The 16,198-nt window shown below is 45.3% G+C and overlaps 1 protein-coding gene across 6 annotated transcripts in view; it reads left to right on the top strand.

Annotated features, from left to right (window-relative positions):
* CUX1 (cut like homeobox 1) overlaps nt 1-16,198 on the top strand; it is a 465,449-nt gene that overhangs the window by 257,990 nt on the left and 191,261 nt on the right. The gene's annotated exons all lie outside the window — the stretch shown is intronic.

Genomic DNA, 16,198 nt, shown 5'->3' with positions numbered 1-16,198 from the left:
GTTTCGTGACTGACTTGCCTCCCTTTATTTCCATAGGTTAACTGGCCTGCCTTTGTCAAAAGTAGATGTAGGTTTTTCGGAAGTCCTAAAAGAGTGCATTTGTAGGCCATTCCATTTTCAGAGGCTGCTCCCAAATGCCCATGATCTGAGGTCCCCCCCGCCCGGGGGAGGTTTCATTTCGGATGTAGGAAAACCATCTCTCCTGGTGACTATCCTCGGCCTAGCATCTGAGAATCTCGAAATAAAGTGGAATGTCATCATTTTTGAGAACTGCTTTTTAATGCTCCTCCAGGAGAATAAAATAGCAATCTGGTTCCTGGTGCCTGTTACTTTCAAGTGAGGACACATTACAGGTTAAAATTAGAAAACACTGTTCTTTTATACTTCTTTCCCCGCTGCCTGCCCCTCACTCAAGGATCCCATATTAAGACTCCTGGAAAAAAAAAAAAGTGACAAAATCGGCTGGGTAAAGTGGCTCACGCCTGTAATGCCAAGCCTTTGGGAAGCCAAGGCGGTCAGACCACTTGAGGTCAGGAGTTCAAGATCAGCCTGACCAACATGGTGAAACCACGTCTCTACTAAAAATAGAAAAATCAGCTGGGCGTGGCGGCACACGCCTATAATCTCAGCTACTCCGGAGGCTGAGGCTCGAGAATCTCTTGAACCTGGGAGGCTGAGGTTGCATTGAGCCGAGATTGTGCCACTGCACTCCAGACTGGGCGAGAAGCTGTCTCAAAAAAAAAAGGGAGGGGGGACAAAATCTTATGACTTCATTAGAAATAGCCCCTGGTTTTCATGCCGAGATGTTCATGGATGCACCACTTTGTAGCCTTCTCGAAGGCGACAGAAATGTGGCCGTTGCAGCCTGATTCTGGAAGGTGACTCCAGTCCATGTATTCCAAATCTCCTGGTGTTGGCAAACAAGACCCGGTACCCAGGGCCCCTCTAGAGAGCTCCCTGTAACTTCAGTAGCGGGAGACACACAGGAGGATCCCTTTACAAATTCTGTTTGCCTTCATAAAACATTTTCATTCATGTGCTTACAAAGCAATCACAAGCCCCAAACAAAACAGGACAGAAAGCAGAACTGGGTCTGGAAGAACAGAGCCCCGTGGGTGGTGGATAATGCGCTGACTCCTGCCCGAGCCGCAGGCCCTGGCCCCAAGCTGGTCCTGAAGCAGCTCTGTCCCAGTTATACTCAGGCCCAGCATTAGGGGAATTGGAAAGCAGGCATGGAAGCAGCGTCCCCACCTTCCTCAGGCAGGTCAACAAACCTGGAGCCCAGTCCGCCCCTCCGTCTAGGAGACTGTATGTTTGCAGGCTAAGGAATGGGCCACCAGTGTTCTAAAGGCAGGCAGGCATAAAATGGGCGTTGGGCCCGTCGCTGCCAGCTTTTGCCGGCTGCCATCATTCCCAAGGCTTTTCCTTCTCCATCCATCCTCCCCCGGTCCCTTGACACAGCTGTAAGCATGAGAGCTCCTTGGATGTGACTTGGGGACTCCTCCTCGGTGTGCTTGCATGGGGAGTGGAGAGGTGTGTCGTTGGTTACCCGCTTGGCCATGACTGGGGTGGTCCTGGCACGCTGGGTATCTAGACAGCTTTTCATCAGTCGCTCATCAGCATGCTAATTGCTGTATGACTAATTATGCCCTGAATTCCAGTTGATTTTCTTAATGAGACAGCTGGGTTAATTATGTAATCGTATGATTACATTAGCCTAGAGTGCCCTGGCGAAAAGTAGCGTCTGCAGTGCTGTGATGTCATCTCGGGGATGGTGCTCACAAGGGGGACATTCACCCTTAGGCTGGTGGCAGGGGACAGCCCCCGTCACCCACAGAGCACACTGTGCAAACATGGGCTTCGAGTCTATTAAGATTGGCCTTTTCAACCCTCACAGCCTGCAGGAAAAGCAGTTCAGTAGCAGCATCCTCGCCACCCTGCACCCTCTCCGGGCCTGCCGCCGAATCCAAAACACGCCTGCAGGGCTCTGCAGCTCTTCTGAGATCCAACCATGTGTCCTTGCTTCTCATGGGACCTCTCTACACCAAGGCTGTTGGGCTCTATCAAGGGCATGCCAGCACTTCCTTTGCAGGGATCCAAAGAACTCAGAGCAAACTGTTTGCATTAAAGTCCCAGAGCAACTTAGTTTACGATAACATAGAAACAAGCCCTAGACCTCCCCTGACCTTATATCCCACCACCCCAGATATGCTATCTTATTCCTTCTTTCTGCCCTGATCTCTAACACACATCATATTTGCTAAGAAAATACATGCCCAGTACCTTTGGTTTCTGGCCACTTGGCTACTCCCCATCACAGCAGAAGTCCCCTGGGAGGTGACTGCCCACTATAGCCACTTCTTTACCTATTGACACTCTTCCTCCTCAGACTTTTGTGGCCTTCTGTTCCTCTGCTAGGGCTCTAAGTGTTGGAGTATGCCAGGACGGTACTCTTAGCCTTTTCATCTACATTCTCTCCCTAGGTGACTTCTAACGCTCCATATGACCACAAGAGAATGATCAGTTGCCCCGACCCCGCGCTCCCAAGACAGTCAGTGGCATCATCACTCACGCAGGCACCGTGGCCACGATGTGTCCCCACCCAAATCTCACCTTGAATGATAATCCCCAGGTGTCGAGGGAGGGAGGGAGGTGATTGGATCATGGGGGTGGTTTCCCCCAGGCTGTTCTCATGATGGTGCCTTCTCACGAGAACCGAGATCTGATGGTGCTTTGTTGTTGTTATTTGAGATGGGGGACTTGCTCTGTCACCCAGGCTGGAGTGCAATGGTGTGATCTCGGCTCACTGCAACCTCCACCTCCCAGCTTCAAGCGATTCTCCTGCCTCAGCCTCCAAAGCAGCTGGGATTACAGGCACCTGCCACCACACCCAGCTAATTTTTGTATTTTTAGTAGAGATGGGGTTTCACCATGTTGGCCAGGCTGGTCTTGAACTCCTGACCTCATGATCCACCCGCCTCAGCCTCCCAAAGTGCTGGGATTACAGGCGTGAGCCACCGCGCCCGGCCGATCCGATGGTTTTTTAAGTGTTTGGAGGTTCTACCTTTGCTCTTCTCTGTCCTGCTGCCTTGAAGAAGGTGCTTGCTTCTCCTTCACCTTCCGCCATGATTATAAGTTTCCTGAGGCCTCTCCAGCCATGCGGAACTGTGAGTCTATTAAACCTCTTTTCTTTATACATGACCCAGTCTCAGGTATTTCTTTTTTGTTTTTTTTTGAGACAGAGTCTCGCTGTCGTCCAAGCTGGAGTGCAGTGGCATAATCTTGGCTCACTGCAATCCCCTCCTCAATAAAGTCAACTTTATTGAGGTATGTAAATACATACAGTTTACCAGACGCAGTGGCTCACACCTGTAATCCCAGCACTTTGAGAGGCCAGGGCGGGCAGATCACTTGAGGTCAGGAGTTTCAGACCAGCCTGGCCAACATGGTGAAACACTGTCTCTACTAAAAACACAAAAATTAGCCAGGCATGGTGGTGCGTGCCTGTAATTCCAGCTACTCAGGAGGCTGAGGCAGGAGAATCACTTGAGCCCAGGAGGGGGAGGTTGTAGTGAGCTGAGATCATCCCATTGCACTTCAGAGTGAGACTCTGTCTAAAAATAAATACATACATAACAATGAAATGCACTCATTTCAAACGCACGTTTCAGTGTGCAATGTAATAGCATGGCCACCTTCGCAATCAAGATGTAGAACATTTCTGTCACCTCAAAAGTCCCCTTATGACCCCAGTACCTAGCAACTACTGATGTGCTCTCTCACTGTCTAGTAGATTTGTCGCTCCTGGAGTTGTGTAAAAGTGGAATCGTTTGGTCTGTACTCCTACATGTGGCCTCTTTGATTCAGCACAGTGTTGTGGGAATCATCTAAGTTTCTGGTATCATTTGTCCTTTCCTCTTTATTGATGAATGATATTGCACTGTGTGGATATATACCAGTTTGTTTATCCAGTAGGTATGTTGACTGATGGACATTTGGTTGTTTGTGGCTCTTATGAATCAATCTATAAACGTTCATGGAGAGTTGTTACGAAGGCATGTTTTCATCTCTCTTAGGCAACTTCCTAGGATGGGGGTCAGGGTACCCGTACATTTTACCAGATAAGAAATGCCAGGCTGCTTTTCAAAGTAGTAGTATCATTTTTTTTATTAATTTTTTTTCATTTTCTTTTCCTCAGGGGAGCAAAGTTATAGTTGTATTATTATATCCCCCCCTAAGAAATCAAGAGTTCCAGTTGCTCCATGCCCTCTCTTTCATTGAGTGTGGTCTAATTTTAGACATTACTAGTCAATGTGTAATGTATTTCATTATGATTTTATTTTACATTTTCCTGACGACTAATGATGCTGAATATTTTTCATGTGCATTTTTGCTTTCATGGACTTTTATTTATAAACTGTTTCAATTTTTTACACATTTTAATTTTGGTGACAGGGGCTTCCTCTGTTGCCCAAGCTGGAATGTAGTGAGGCAGTCATAGCTCACTGCAGCCTCAATCTCCCAGGCTCAAACAGTCCTCCCACCTCAGCCTCTCGAGTAGCTGGGACTACGGGCACATGCCACCAAATCCGACTTTTTTTTTTTTTCTAGAGATAAGGTCTAGCTGTGTTGCCCAGGCTGGTCTCAAACTCCTAGGCTCAAGCAGTCCTCCCACTTTGGCCTCATGAAGGGCTGGGCTTATAGACGTGAGCCACTGCGCCTGGCTTCTATATGTGTTTTTAGATATAGCTTGTCAGTTTTTACAAAGGAGCTTTCTGTGATTTTGATTGGGATTCTACTGCATCTGTAGATCAATTTGAGGACAGTTGACAACACTATTTATTTATTCTTCTGATCTAAACATATTTTTATTTAGTTCATCTTTAATTTCTCTGAGCATTATTTTACTGTTTTGATGTATAAGTTTGACACAGATTATGTTTAGTTTATTTCTAGGTTTAAGTCATGTTTTTGAATGTTAAAGGGTATTTTCTTTTAAAAAAATCTGTAATCTTTTTATTTTATTATTATTATTATTTTTTAGTCTCTGTTGCTGAAGCTGGAGTATAGTGGTGCTATCTCAGCTCACTGCAACCTCTGCCTCCCAGGTTCAAGTGATTCTCCTGCCTCAGCCTCCCAAGTAGCTAGGATTACAAGTGCCTGCCACCACACCTGGCTAATGTTTGTACTTTTAGTAGAGACAGGATTCCACCATGTTGGCCAGGCTGGTCTCAAACTCCTGACCTCAAGTGATCTGCCCGCCTCAGCCTCCCAAAGTGTTGGGATTACAGGTGTGAGATTAAAGTGCATTTTCTTTGTAAATTTATTTTCCAATTGTTTGTTGCTTTTATGTAGAAATATAGTGAATTTCATATAATAATATTTTATATAATTTTTATATTTTAACAAACAATAAAATATATCAATATGTGTTATAAAATAATAATATAATATAGGTGACCTTCTAATGCTCACCTATCACCTCTAGAAGTTTTTTTGAAGTTGTGTTGATTTGTCCATATGCCCATGAAGACAATGTATACTTTGTAGATGTTGGATGCAGTGTTCTATAAACATCAGTTAGGTCAAGTTGGTTGATAGTTTTGTCCATATTTCCTATATCCATATTGATTTCCAATCTGTAATACTGTATATTTTTTTCTTGCCTTTTTTTTTTTTTTTTGGCACTTGCTACCTATATATAATGTTGAATAGGGGTAGAGAGGCAGACATCCTTGCATTGAACCCAACATTAGGGAAAATCATTCAGACTATAATCATTAAGTATAATATTATTTGTAGATTTTTTGTGGATACCATTTATGAGATGGAAATTCTCTCCTACTCCTAGTTTGCGAAGAAATTTCGTCATGAGTGGTATTAAATTTTCTCAGATTGTTTTTGGCATCTGTTGAGATGGTCATATGATTATTCTCCTTTATTCTCTTAGCATGGTAAAGCGATTTGATTCTCAAATGTTAAACCAATCATGCATTCCTAGGATAAATCTTACTTAGCTATGCATTTTATGCATAGTGTTCATTTCGTAATATATTTTGTGCATTTTAAAATTTGCTGGATTCAATTTGCTACTGTTTTACTAAGTACTTTTACCTTTAAATTTATGAGGAACGATATGGTTTGGCTGTGTCCTCATCCCTATCTCGAATTGTAGTTTCCATAAAACCCACATGTTGTGGGAGGGACCAGTGGGAGGTAATGGAATCATGGGGGTGGTTACGCCCATGCTGTTATTGGGATAGTGAGTGAGAGTTCTCACAAGATTTGATGGTTTCATAAGGAGCTTTTCCCCCATTGCTCGGCCCTTCTTCCTGCCTCCATGTGCGGAAGGACAAATTTGCTTTCCTTTCTGCCATGATTGTAAGTTACCTGAGGCCTCCCCCAGCCATGCTAAACTGTGAGCCAATTAAACCTCTTTCCTTTATAAATTACCTAGTCTAGGGTATGTCTTTATTAGCGGTATGAGAGCAGACTAATACAGAAATACAGAACTGTAGTTTTCTGGTTTTTTCCTTTGAATTCCTGTATCGGGTTTTTACTTTAAGGTAGCACTGGTCTTGTAAAATAAGTTTGGAAAGTGTTCCCTTTTTCCTCTGTTTGCTGAAAGAGTTTGTATAAGATTGCAATTATTTCTTCCTAAAACTTAATTCACCAGCGATGCTGGAATTTTCTTTATGGCAAATAAATTACAAATTAATTTCTTTAACACATACAAGGCTATGAAGATTTTTTTTTCTTTTCTTTTTTTTTTTTTTTTTTTGAGACGGAGTTTCACTCTTGTTACCCAGGCTGGAGTACAATGGCGTGATCTCGGCTCACTGCAACCTCCGCCTCCTGGGTTCAAGTGATTCTCCTGCCTCAACCTCCTGAGTAGCTGGGATTACAGGCATGTGCCACCACGCCTGGCTAATTTTGTATTTTTAGTAGAGGCGGGGTGTCTCCATGTTGGTCAGGCTGGTCTCAAACTCCCGACCTCAGGTATCTGCCTGTATCCTAAAGTGCTGGGATTAAAGGCATGAGCCACCACACCTGGCCCTGGTTCTGTTTTTATGAACTGATTTTTCCCCCTCATGATCCTGCTGCTTTGCATGTCTAGTAATTTGCTATTGAATTTGACACATCATGAGTGTTAACTGGATTTTGTTGTCTTATTTAAGTGCTGAAGTTTGGGCAGGCAGTTAAGTTACTTGCAGAAGCTCAATCGTTCTGAGGCTTGTTTGTAGCTTTTTGGAGTAGATGTGGACGAGCCTTCAAGATTAGTTTAGCCCTCCATTCAGGTGTGACACTTCCAGTGTCTTTACCCTTCAACAGGTCCTTGCTCTTCAACAAGTGTGTCCTGTCTGTCTGGAGGCAGTTTGAAAGTCCTCCAGCTCTCAAACTGTGGGGGATTTTCAACTCAGACCTTCCTTTCTGTTCCTGCCTGGCCTCATGCGTTTCACCCTGTGCATAGGCACCTTAGCTCTTGGCAACAGATTGCCTCTGCAGATTTCTGTAGCTCTTCCTTGGTATATGTCCCTCCTTTTCAGTCCCTCTGCCTTGCAAATTCCAGTTGCCACCACCACCCAGTCTTCCAAATGCTGTCCTTCCATGGACAGGGAGACTACCACACTGTTTGGGGTTGTTTTTCATCGTGGTGCAGTCCAGAGAGTTCTTCCTGCCAGGAGGGGTAACACAGGGCTCATCTCATTTGCTTTCCTTCTTTCAGGAAGTCTTGTTCCACCAGTTGTCCAGTGTCTGTGAATAGTTGTTCTATTGACTTTGCCTGGTTTTCTAGTTGTTTATGACCAGAGGACAAGTTGAGAATCAGTAGATCTGTCCTGGCCAGAAGCAAAGACTCCAAGTTCTGTTAATTTTGATTCTTGGTTTTCATGGCTTGTTATAAATGGCTGGAAAAAAATAACTCACAAAGATACATAGATTCAAACCAAAGAAACACATTATCGGCTATCTTTACAAAAATAGGATTCATAGTTATGAAATCTAGGTATAGGTTTAGTATCTTTTATCCAAAGTGCTTGGGATCAGAGTGTTTTGGATTTTGGATTTTTGAATTAGGGATACTCAGCTTGTACTAATTATGAGAAGGTATTTGTTGAAACTCAGCTAGTCTATTTTCATTTTTCATGATTTCTTTTTTTGCTAACTTTTCAGAAGATTTTGCATTTCTTATATTAATTAAAGGATTTGAAACTTCTTTTGGCAAATGTTTACTCCCATTTGAGTTGGTAAATAATAGTAGATAATATTTATTGAGTGTTAACTCTGTATGTCACAATTTTCTTGAATTAATCCTGACAACAGCACTGTGACATGGTCCCAGTTACTATGCCCAATTTATAGGTGAAGAAGCTAAGGCACAGAGGGGTTAAGTAACTTGTCCAAGGTTGCACAGCCAGTAAATGAGAGGGCTGAGATTCGAACACACACAGTCTGGCTCATACTGCAAACCATTGCCCTACACTCCCTCTTGTATGATATAAGGCATTGAGCCATTTTTGTAGAAGGTGCTATCTTTGCCCATCGGTATATAGATGATGGGAGTATTTCCATATATTCACTTTTAGAATGCTGTCACTGTAGCATGAAGTAGCTATTTTGCTCAACAAATATTAAAGCACCACATTTATTGCAACAACTTAAGAGTATTATGCATTTATTTTTTCAAAAATATCTGTCAAGCAGCATATTACTGATACGATAGCCATTTACCATCACAAAACAGGGCAGGTAGTTTGGATCACTTAGCTTTTTTTTTCCCTCCTGTTTTGAGGACAGGGTCTCACTCTGTTGCCAAGGCTGGAATGCAGTGGCATGATCATAGCTCACGGCAGCCTCTAACTCCTGGGATTGAGTGATCTTCCCACCTCAGTCTCCCTAGTAGCTGGGACTACAGGTGTGTTCCACCATACCCAGCTAATTTTTTATTTTTTATCTTTAGAGACGGGGTCTTGCTATACTGCCCTGGCTGGTCTTGAACTTCTGGCCTCAAGTGATCCTCCCACCTCAGCCTCCCAGAGTACTGGGATTATAGGCACACACCACTCCACCTGGCCAGGATCACTTAGCTTTTTTAAAGAAAATTGTAGAGCTTATCTTTAAGCTTAAAACTCTTACATACTTTTGCCAAGAGAAAACCAATAAACCATTTTGTGGGTCAAAGTACTATAGTTTGTTTTGTTTTGTTTTGTTTTTTGAAATGGAATCTTGCTTTGCCACCCAGGCTGGAGTGCAGTAGTGTGATAACAGCTCACTGCAACCTCTGCCTCCCAGGCTCAAGCAATTCTCCTGCCTCAGCCTCCCAAATAGCTGGGACTATAGGTGTGCACCACCACAATCAGCTAATTTTTTTTTTTTTTTTTTTTTTTTTTTTTTTTTTTTAGCAAAACCACGATCAGAATAATTTTTGTATTTTTTATGGAGACAGAGTTTAGCCATATTGGCCAGGCTGGTCTCAAACTCCTGACCTCAGGTGATCTGCTTGCTTTGGCCTCCCAAAATGCTGGGATTACAGGCGTGAGCCATGGCGTCTATTCCTGGCCACTTCTTGACCGGAGCAGAACTGCATCCAAATTCTGACTGTTGGCTTATTTTAGAAATTGTACTTTCAGCTCTACCATTCAGTTTGCTTCTTCTTTATATCTTCTATTTCTCTCCTCGTTGCACTTCTATTTTTCTTAAAATCCTTGTGTGCAGGTTCCCTCTCCCTGATTTCTTTTCTCTTTCTGTCTCCCTCTCCTTCCCTGTGACCACCCTGGCTTCTCACTATGCCTTGACTATGCCCTATGCACACCTACCACAGGACCTTTCACTGGTCGCTGCCTCTGTCTGGGGTGAATCCTTGCAGTGCCTCGCATTACCATCCAGATCTCCATCCCCGCTCACTTCTTCAGAGAGGCCTTCCCTGTCCCCTTGTCTCTAGGACCCATTCCCCTTGCTCCCTGTGCCTCTCCTCTCCATGCTTGGAAGTGCAAATATTCCTCACTCACAGTAGGGCTGTGCCCCAATCAACCTATCACAAGTTGAAAATATCATGAGTCAAAAATATATTTAATACCCCTAACCTACCAAGCATCATAAGTTGAAAATATCATGAGCCAAAAACGCATTTAGGCTGGGCGTGGTGGCTCTCATGCCTGTAATCTCAACACTTTGGGATGCTGAGGCAGACAGATTGCTTGAGGCCGGGCATTCAAGACCAGCCTGCGCAATGGGGTGAAACCCCGTCTGAACTAAAAATACAAAAATTAGCTGGGCATGGTGGTGCGCACCTGTAATCACAGCTGCTCAGAAGGCTGAGGCAGGAGAATTGCTTGAATCCAGGAGGTGGAGGTTGCAGTTAGCTGAGATCGCATCACTTTACTCCATTCTGGGCAACAGAATGAGACTCCATCTCAAAAAAAAAAAAAAAAAAAAAAAAAGGCCAGGCATGGTGGCTCACACCTGTAATCCCAGCACTTTGGGACTTAGGGAGGCTGAGGCAGGCAGATCACCTGAGGTCGGGAGTGCCAGACCCAGCCTGACTAACATGGAGAATCCCCGTCTCTACTAAAAATACAAAATTAGCCGGGCATAGTGCTGCATGCCTATAATCCCAGCTACTCAGTTGGCTGAGGCAGGTTGAACCCGGGAGGCAGAGGTTGCAGTGAGCTGAGATGGCACTATTGCACTCCAGCCTGGGCAACAAGAGCGAAACTCCATCTCAAAAAAAAAAAAAAAAGCATGTAATACCCCTAATCTGCTGAGCACCATAGCTTAGCCCAGCTGACCTTCAACATGCTCAGAACACTTCCTTTAGTCCACAGCTGTGCAAAATCACCTAACACCAAGCCTGTATTAGAATAAAGTGTTAAATATCTGATGTAGTTTATTGAATACTGTACTGAAAATGAGAAACAGAGCGATTGTATGGGTCCTCGAAGTACGGTCTCTACTGAACACGCATCACTTTCACGCCGTCCTACTTGAAGGTTTTCTGTCGTGTGTGGTTTTTCTCCTTGTCTGTCTCCCTCGCTTCACTAGAACGTCAAGCCTTTGAGAGCCAAGATTTTTTTCTTGTTCACGTCTGTGTACCTCAACTGCTGGCATCAAGCTGATCTGTTCTACTTTTTATTTTATTTTATATCATTTTAAGAGATGGGATCTTACTCTGTCACCCAGGCTTACTCAGACTCCAGGGCTCAAGCAGTCCTCTCCTCTCGAGTATCTAGGACTACATGTGTGCACTGTGTGCCACCACACCTGGCTAATTTCACTGCAGCCTCAGACTCCCAGGCTCCAGCAATCCTCTCCTCTGGAATAACTGGGACTACATGTGTGCGCTGCGCCATGACGCCTGGCTAATTTCACTGCAGCCTCATACTCCTGGGCTCAAGCAATCTCTCCTCCTGAGTAGCTGGGACGTGTGTGTGCCATGTGCCACCACACCTGGCTTTTTTTTTTTTTTTTTTTTTTTTCGTAGAGATGGAGGTTTCACTATGTTGCCCTGGCTGGTCTCAAATGCCTGTCCTCAAGTGATCCTCCCACCTCAGCCTCCCAAAGCACTGGGATTATAGGTGTGGTCCCCAAGCCTGTCCACATCCGTTATTTTGGTTGTGCCCTGCACACTCCACTTGCTCTCATGCCTGCTGAGCTGCCCACAGGGACTGACCACCCTGCGGTCTCCACAGGTCTCAATTCTGTGTAACCTTTAGGGAAAGACAGCTCAAGAGTCACCTCTTCTTTTAAAAGAACTCCTGGCCGGACTCAGTGGCTCATTCCTATATTCCCAGCACTTTGGGAGACTGAGGCAGGCAGATCGCCTGAGGTCAGGAGTTCGAGACCAACCTGGCCAACATGGTGAAACTCTACTAAAAATACAAAAACTAGCTGGGCGTGGTTGTGGGCGGCTATAATCCCAGCTACTTGGAAGGCTGAGGCAGGAGAATCACTTGAACCCCGAGATAGCACCACTGCACTCCAGCCTGGGGGACACAGGAAGACCCCATCTCAAAAAAAAAAAAAACCCTCCTTTTCCCAGTTTCTCCAGGAGCACTCTTCTGCTCATCTGGTCTCCAGCGTGGCTCCTCCTGCTTTGAGTTTGTCATGCACATGCATGGTTTATCTCTGCTGTGAGGCCGGGCCTTTCGCAGCACAGACAGCTGCTTCAGTTCCGTAGGAAATACTTGTTAAATTAGTACTGAAAGAGATTTTCGTTGGCTGCTGGTTCAGGTAACAGAAACTTTTTTTTCTTTTCTTTTCTTTTTTTTCTAAGACAGGGTCTCACTCTGTCCCCAAGGCTAGAGTAAGACTGTGTCTCTAAAAAGAAAAGTCATAGCTCTCTGCAACCTCCACCTCCCATGCTCAAGTAATCCTCCTACTTCAGCCTCCCAGGGAACTGGAACTAGATGCGTGCACCACCATGCCCAGCTAATTTTCGTACTTTTCCTAAAGACAGGGTCTCACTTATGTTGCCCAGGCTGGCCTCAAACTCCTGGGCTCAAATGATTTTCCATCCTCTACCTCCCAAAGTGCTGGGATTACAGGCATGAGCCACTGCCCAGCCAGTAAGCAGAAATCGCACTGAGAATTTCTCATACTCGTTTGCCTGGCCGGCTTCTTTGCTTCTTCCTTACCTCCCCGGGTGAGATGCATCTACCCCATACATTGCAGAGTGGGCTCCAGCAGCTCTGCCGTGGCTGGAATTAGCAAGGTAATGTTGCATGCACGTAGGCAAAGGTGCTGAATCCGTACAGGTGATGGTATTGTTGTTGAGCCCTGTGTTGCATAACAAACTATATAATACCTCCAGGATTGCTTTAGGAATCAAGTATCAGATGATCGTAAAACACTTTACAAGATTGTCGCATTGGGTGGGTGGAGCTGGCAGGAAGGCGAGTTGAATCGGAGGAGGAGGCTGGGAAGACAGGGGTTACCGGCTTTTGTGTGTTCCTTTTTTATGTATGGGTGTGTCCTCTTCACCTCCTCCAGACAATTCCCTAATTGAGCTGCTAAGATCCGAGGCATCTGACGCTGGGATAAGACCTGACAATCCTTGTGTGGGGTTTAAATGGCCTTGGAAATCATTAAGGAGACAAAAAGCTATGATTTCCGTAGATTAACACACAGGTTGGGTTTTGGCACGCCAAAATTCATTGTCTTGGTCTCCAGCCCAAACATGCTAGAGTCATTATATTGTCATGCGGTAATTAGCTGTTCCTTTAATACAAGTAATAACAATTAAGCCTAAGAGTTTCTTTAGCAATGCCTCTTACATATCCCAAAACAGTATTCAGATGCTGCAGGCATTTAGGCAGTCAGCTGTACCGTAGTCAAGTTTGGAGTCTAATGCATAGAGATGTTTGAACACTCAGCTCATCCTTTAGTCTGTGATCAGTTTTGCTACTTAGGTATTAACCTTTACTAGTGTCAGACTAAATATACATGCCATAATGAACGATTATGAGATCGCCTGAATTTTCATTTACAGTGTAAGGCTCTGAAAATTGGTGTAAGGGTCTCGTTCCTGCTCAGTGGATGATGTGCGTGTCATTTTCATATGTTACCGGATTCCTTGCTGAACTGCATGGGAGAAGCTATTTTTTATTCGAAGCAGATACAAGGGGGTCCTGGCCTTTTGAAAGGAATGGACTGGAAATGCTGTTGACAGAACTTTTAGGGAGGGCAGGCAGTGTACTAGCTTTGTTCTTTAAAGATATAATTTGCCGGCACTTGTGCCGGAAAGCCTACGTGAGGGACTCTTAATAGAATTTTATACGTGAGCAAAGGTTCCTCTCTTTACCTCCCCTTCCCTGACCTCTGCGTCAAGTTTAAATTGTGGTTCTATACAAGGGAAGCTATGAACATGCTGTTCACTTTCTTAAGACCATTTGCCCAGCACAAGGCCAGGAAGGTGGAGAAGAGGGAAGGCTGAGGTGAAGTTACTGAGATTTTTTCTTTTACGAACAGCACCTGGAATGTTTTTAGGAATTCCGTTTTTTGTATTATCACTACTCCTACTTACAAAGAACCATCCCCCCAAGATAGCTTTTTTTTTTCTGAGACAGGATTTCGCTCTGTGGCCCAGGCTGGAGTGCAGTGGCTCAATCATGGCTCACTGCAACCTTGACCTCAAGGGCTCAAGCGATTCTCCTGCCTTAGTTCCCCCAGTGGGTGGGACTACAGGTGTGCACCACCATGCCTGGCTAGTTTTTGGTTTGTGTTTTTGTTTTGTAGAGACAGGCTTTCACCATGTTGCCCAGGCCGGTCTCAAACTCCCGAGCTCAAGTGATTCAGCCTCCCAAAGTGCCGGGATTACAGGCGTGAACCATTGCACCCAGCCTCCGAAATAGCTCTTGGAGTCAAACTTAACATAAATATTTTAATGCTGATTAAAATAATCATGAAAAGCCATGCACAAGAAAGAGATGCAATTATAGACTGTGTATACGTGCAAAATAAGTGCCTAGCACCCGGGGTCTGCTGACATTGAGCCCGACATAGCCCAATGCCTGCCTTTTGTAAACTCTGCAAAGACTCTGGCATCCCAGAGAGTCTCTGGCTCCCTCTGGATGTGTTAACCGAGGCATGGTAGACCTGGCCCTCGATTCCGGGAACCTAGGGTGGTCCGAAAAATGAATGACTCTGGCATTTGAAAGTTAAGTGAGCTCTTGAATATATGCTCTTGTTGATCCACTGGGCATGGTGTTTGACATTCCTCAACTGGAGACTAAATCTCTGCAGCCATCTCACAAGTGACGCCGGTGCCCATACCAGAAATATATTCAGTAATCTTTCTAAGCTCCGTGGGCTTGGGTATTCTTCCACTCTGACGGAGCCTGAAAATTCCAAAGGAAGTGTGCCCCGAGTACCCAGCAGGCAGACTATAATCGCCTCTTAGGCAGCAGGAGGAAAACTAAAAGATCGCATTGGTGCGGAAGAACATTAAGGTCTCTCCGCCCTGTCTTGAATTCACGGTGAAGGGAAGAGCCCTGAGTCTGTACTGTAAATTCCAGGTCTGTGACTTCTGACTTTGAATTAAAATCCAGTTTTCTGCAAGTGAATCTGATGGCAGATGTGACCTTGAATTGGCCGCAAGACCTCATCACCGGCCTGGCTGCTGTTCAGCTCATGCTGCTCCGTGCTTTGTTACCATCAGGAGTGTGGTGGCCTCCTGGCCAGCTGGCCTACCACAGGGCCATGCCGGGTCACCAGCTGTGCCTCTGCAGGGGTCTCCAGCCTTGGGACCCGCAGCCACTAACCCCTGACTCTTCTGAACACCCTTCATTAGTGAAGGAGGCTGGTGATAGAAAGTGATCGTGTCGCGAAATGGGGTGACTTCTTTATAAAGCCTACGTGTTTCTTCCCTCTGCTTCACCAAGTGACCTTCCTTGTTGTAAAGAATGGTCACTCGGGTCTGGGCAGGGTGGCTCATGCCTGTAATCCTTTAGGAATCTGAGGCTGGCAGATCCCTTGAGCCCAGGAGTTTGAGACCAGCCTAGGCAACGTAGCAAGACCCCATTTGTACAAAAAATACAAAAATCAGCCCAGCGTGGTGGTGCGTGCCTGTAGTCCCAGCTACTCAGGAGGCTAAGGTGGGAGGATCGCTTGAGCCCAGGAGGCAGAGGCTGCAGTGAGCCATGATTGTGCCACAGCACTCCAGCCTGGGCAACACAGCAAGACCCTGTCTCAAACAAACAAACACAAAAAAGCATGATCACTTGGAGCTGACAGACTTAGGTGTACATTCTCTGCGCCAGCCAACTAGCCGGTGACCTCAGGAGAGTCACTCTGCATCCCTGGGCTTTAGCTTCTGAGGCCTCTTTCTCGAGATCGTTGTAAGGCCCAAAGGACAAAATGTCCATAAAGTGTTCCGTGAAGTGTGTGGCGTTCTCAGGGCATCAGGTGTTATCTGTTATTCCAACTTCATAATCGTTGGAAACCTTAAACATCCGGGCAGCTGTCCATGGACTTGTCTGTCTTTCACATACATCTCTGGGGATGTGATTGATCTCCTGGGGCTGCTGCCTGGTATATTTCTCTACTTACCCGATCAAAGAATGAAAATCACGTAATCGGCAAATACCAGTGAATCTCATGACTATTCCCACCCCGTTTTCACACCTCAAGGACCTTGGGCTGGGTCCATCCTTTATAAAGCAGCGGATACCTCCCTTACCCAGCAAGGGGGCTGGCTGCAGGG

Source organism: Aotus nancymaae, unplaced genomic scaffold (assembly GCF_030222135.1).
Source record: "Aotus nancymaae isolate 86718 unplaced genomic scaffold, 86718_ANA_hifiasm-v0.15.2.pri h1tg000012l, whole genome shotgun sequence".
NCBI classification, from domain to species: Eukaryota; Metazoa; Chordata; class Mammalia; order Primates; family Aotidae; genus Aotus; species Aotus nancymaae.
Note: the sequence above shows the minus strand (reverse complement) of the source record. Positions and strands in the feature narration are given on the sequence as shown.